The sequence below is a fragment of the Phaenicophaeus curvirostris genome, chromosome 4 (assembly GCF_032191515.1).
Source record: "Phaenicophaeus curvirostris isolate KB17595 chromosome 4, BPBGC_Pcur_1.0, whole genome shotgun sequence".
Taxonomy (NCBI): Eukaryota; Metazoa; Chordata; class Aves; order Cuculiformes; family Cuculidae; genus Phaenicophaeus; species Phaenicophaeus curvirostris.
The window spans coordinates 29,480,711-29,486,018 of record NC_091395.1 but is presented as its reverse complement, the minus strand read 5'-3'; positions in this window follow the sequence as shown (position 1 = coordinate 29,486,018).

Below are 5,308 nucleotides of genomic sequence, written 5' to 3'. Positions count from 1 at the left end.
ATTTTAGCTAAATTTGTTTTAATCTACATCATTGCCTTATTACTTGCAGTTTGATTGCACAAGTATTTGGACAAGGGGAAGGTGAACTGCAGATTGGAATAGGATTAGTATGTGTGCCCTTTTGATCGGCGGTATTAGCTGAGATGTGAATCCCCTGCTAACATGAGTTATGCAAGCTCCAGTCCATGAATGTGCTATGCATGTTGGTGTAGATTGTACTGCCTAAGTAGGATAAAGAAACACTTTAATGCATCTGCTGTATTGTATTCCTGATCTAAATACAATGAGATGTATCTCTGTAATTGCAACCTATCATATTTGTTTATATTTTATTATTTTTTTCATTAATAATATTTCTTCTTATTATTTTATTAAAGCTATTTTAGTTTCCAACCCACAAATCTTTTCTCTCATTTCCCTTTCCCTGGAGGAGGGGAAGGGAAGGAAATGGGAGAACACATGCAAACAAGGACAGACGCATGGATGGACAGAATTGGGGCACAGCTGCTCACATTGGCTGCCAATCAAGCTGAACTGGGGCTAAACCATGACAGTTAAACTATGCAAAACTAGGGTATGCAAAGTATCACACTCAGGTGATTAGTATACACACATTTTAGGGCCAGGAATTTACTATCAACTATGCATAGTGGATAGCTTCTCACAACAAAAGACATTTCTACCCTCAACAAAACTGTGTTTTAAATTTGCAAACATATCCTACTAACAAGAGAAATTAATTAATATATGGATGAAAAATATAAAATATTAAAATATCCTGGGATCTGTAATTTCCAAAATAAATTGTAACAATTCCCTAGGGATATATTGAGGAACTATGATGGTCCAAATAAAGATCATTGCTTTAAGGATTCAAAGTAGAAATAAATTTCTAACCATGATACAGATCCAGTTACTCTAAGTAATCAAGAAGAAGACTCTAAACTAAAGGCAAGCAACAAAAAGAAATTCTAATAGGTAAAGTGCTGTTGTAAGGTATAAATCTAAGCACTATGCATGTATAGGCTTGGGAACTGAACTAACTGTAAACGCTGAGTGACTTTGAAACCCTCGAGATCAGCACTTCTTCGCTGGTAAGAATATTATGTATTAGTACCTGTATATAATATATACCTGTATATGCAAAAGCATCTATGGAGTTAGTTCTGTTTCTGACATGGATTTCACGATACATCTGGTAATCACACAAAAATGTGAAAAACATTTCAAACTGGATTCTTCCAAAAGCCCTAAATGACATCAACTTTTAAGTCAGCTATGTGCCTTTGTAGACCTACCTTGAGAAAACTTGCTATTAAATCTTATTAAGAAAGTATTTGGTATCACTGAGTGCTTTCAGCAGTTTAGGGCTTCCCTTTTCTCCCTTTTTCTGACACTAGATCCCTTCTTTCTGGTGGCTCTAGGTTTGTATGCCTCTTCACTATACTTAGCCATGAAGAGAAAGTTGACATAAAATTACTGAAATGATGTTGCGTATGTATTTCGTGGATGCCTCTAATCAGAAGACAAGGAAATCATAGGATTCAGTAAAGTCATACTTACTGCCTATATATATGATCATTACATTACTGCGAATAATTAGAAAAATCAGCAGCTATCTTTTTATGTACACACACTGGTAGGTTACAAAAATAAAATTATCTGAAAAAGCTGGAAAAAATTCACATATTCTGGAAACAAAGTAATAAAACCACAATAATGAACAATCAAAATATTAAAGGTGCCATTGCAAAAATGCAAATTAGCCTGAAAAAGGTAAAGTGTGTAAATGTAATCAATTGCTGTCTGAATCTAGAGGCAGACAGAAGTGATTCTCAACTGAATATTAGATTAATGTCTCGACACTGAAAACTAGTAATTTTCCCCAACTATCTCAACTGTTTCTTCTGGGGCTTGGGGTTCATCTGTTTGGTTGGTTTTGTTATTCCCAAAATGAAGGAAAAAGGGCTCCTAGGCCTTGTCAAGACTATATCCTCTTTAATCTTTTAAGATATCCTTTCTCTGCCGTTAAAGTCACCTGGAAGCTTGCATGGCTTTGAAGGCAAGGAGGCAACTAGTAGTTGTGACAAGCTGAGGCAATGCAGTAACAGTAAATAACCTTCCTCTAAGCTTGAACAGCTTTGGGCCTCTGCTGTAGGGAAGGCATTTATTTCAGAAAGTAAAACTTTTTAAGTCCTAGAGGTAATTCTGCATTTTCTACCTCAGTTTTCCCTATGTTAGGCTAAGACAATAATTTCTTTTATCCTCATACTGCCCTAGGAAACTTGCCTTTCTTGCTCTTTTGTTTATGTGCACAAGGAAAGTAATCCAATCGCCTATACAATGCAGCATTTTGCACTATTGCTGTCCAGAGTAGAGGTAAGCTGTAGCATAAATTCTTGTTAGTCCATGTGCTAGGATTTCCTTCTTTATTCTACTTCTTGAAATGGCATGGTACCAAGGTACTTTATAGATTCTAGCGAAAAAATTGTCAACTAAAGTCAACAGAAGTGAGAGCCTGTAGGAATTTTCCTGCAGTGGACTCAGTTCATCAATTGATTGACAATAATTTCAGGAATTGCTTAGCAGTTTGACACCCATTTGTACCTTTAACACTGTATTACAACCTAGAAAGGGGTTGCATTGGCACTGAAATATGGATGTGCAAACTGTATATAAGCATTTTTTAGTGCATTTTTCACTTAAAAATCGGTTAACAGTTTACGGATAGATACATGATGGGAGGGAATAATCAGAAGGAAATTTGAAGCTACAAAGTATAGCAACTGGATAAGACTTGTAGAAGGGGAGGCTGTATCTTGAATTTCTTAGGAGTGGGGTGGGAAGTGGGAGTGAGGAAGAAAAAACATATCCTCTGCAGCAATTAATGTAAGATAGTAGTATGAGACAAAATCTATGTATTTGAGGATAAGTTCTTGAAACAGAAGTAGTGAACTTCTGTAGTGAAAGGTCACCCCATCATGGAAAGCCACTAGGCTGGTCAGGCAGGAATTGCCCTTGGAGAAGTCATGCTGGCTGACCCGAATTAACTCCCTGTACTCTATATGCCATAGTTTCTAAGAGTATCTCTTCCATGATTTTCCCAGGCACAGAGGTGAGGCTGACAGGTCAGTAGTTCCCAGGATCATCTTTTCTACCCTTTTTAAAAATGGGCACAATGTTGCCCTTCTTCCAGTTCAAATTATATCTTCTGCACTCTAATTTCTGGGATGTAATTACAATAGAAAGACTGAGGTTCTAAAAATGAGCATTCATTGCTTGAAAGGGTCACAAGGTTGAGTAGTATAATGCTTTGCCACCCTTTCAAATTGACAAAAATTGCAAGAATTTCTTAGGTGGGCAACCTCTATCCTTTACATGTGACTTTTTCTGTCCTTTGTCAATTTGTAACTTCAGAATTCCAGTGTTAGATGAAAATGTGATGTATTAAGCATTAGTAATACTGTATCATTACAGCCAAACTCAACACAGAAAGTTCACACTCATGCTAGCAGGACCACCTGTCTTTGTGGGGACTTACTTGTTGTCCCGTAACTTACTTGTTTGTTTGAGGGGAAAAAATTACACAAGAGTTTTAAATCTCATATTCTCAAAATATTTCTGGTTAACTTCTGAAAGATGGTACAGTACTTATGAAGCAACTGCTTAGAATCATGCACCTGTGTTAGAGAGTGAAATTTTCAGAGCCTTATTTCACATCAGGAATTCCTGATTTGTAGTAAAGGAATGAGCTTTGCAACCTGAGGATAACTAAAGATACATCAACCATAAAAACATAGGATGGTTTGGGTTGGAAGGAACCTTAACATATCATCCAGTTACAACCCCCCTGACATGGGTAGGGACACCTTCCAGAGCAGGTTGCTTAAAGCCTCATCCAGCCTGGCCTTCAACACCTCTAGGGATGGAACATCTATAACCTCTCTGAGCAACCTGTTCCAGTGCCTCACCACTCTAACACTAAAAAATTTCTGCCTAATATAATTGTGATGTCCCTTGCTCTCTGATTTATGTCCTTGCTGAAAATCTCCTTCACATACACTAACCTAGAGCTCCTTTAGGATATGTAATCGTCAAACAAATGAACACAGATCTACTGAGATGCAAATGCTTTATTATCATCTGTGGGGGTCATTTTGCTTCTCTTCAAGTGGAATATATCATCCTAGTAACATGCCTTAGTCTCTTCTCTCATGAGAATAAAGTTTCACAAGTCTGCTTGTCTTCTAATGTGCTACTAATTTTGCTGCTTCACTCACATGCCTGTGCATAATAGCAATGAAAATCTAGCATGACCTTTTCCATTAGTAGCAAAAATCTCACAGACAATACGATATTTTACAATATAAATTTGGATAGCGACATTACATTCAACAGTGAGGTTTTAGAACTAGTGAAATCCCCATTTGCAGACCGTGAAATAATTCCCTCTCAATTTAAAGTACAGAAAAGTCATGATAGGCCTCATTAATTGATCTATAAACTGCAAAGCATATTACTCTCAAACTATCCACACTGTTGTCTTAGTTCATTATAACAGCAGTTCCTGTTCACACTATTAAGACTGAGATTCGTTTCTACTGCAGCAGCATTTCTGTTCTAAAACACATCTCACAGAGGTCCATGGCTTAGTAATTTGTAGGTAGCCTTCAGCCAAAAAAATTCTCATTTAGAGATTGTTTACCTTGCTGTAGAGATACAGGCAGAGGTTTACGTTTCCTAGTTTTCCAGTTAAAGAAGGAAATGACAAAAGTACAAGAATGTGTTCAGGAGCAGCGTAACAAAAGCTAAGTGCATAGTAGTAAAAAATACCCCAAATCTGAGGCTTTGTCATTTGAGAAAAACATCATAATGAACTCTCATGGAACTGGAGATTAGAAAATTCTTTTGCAGGGTCTTCTTCACATGACCATTAGGAATGTCTTCATTGTGCATTAGGATTAACTAAGCCAACGTTCCTGCCACACATCAAAAATCACTGCATTGTTGAAGGTCAAGGGCTGGATTGTGGGGAAAAAAGGAAGGAGTAACTTGCCTCAAGGAGACAATGTGCAAAATATCCATTACAAAAACACTGTGTTATACGATTTGGAACCTGTTCATTATTGACACACGACGAAAATCTGGTTCCTTCTTCCCTCTTGTGCTGAATTTCAGAGTATCTGTTTCCGTTCTTCTGCTTGTATTTTATTCTATTTATCCCTTCAAGGTGGAGAACATCTTTGCAGTGTGTCTAAGAAAAAATTTTGAGCTGACAGCATGAAATAGAAACTGTTAGCTATATGCG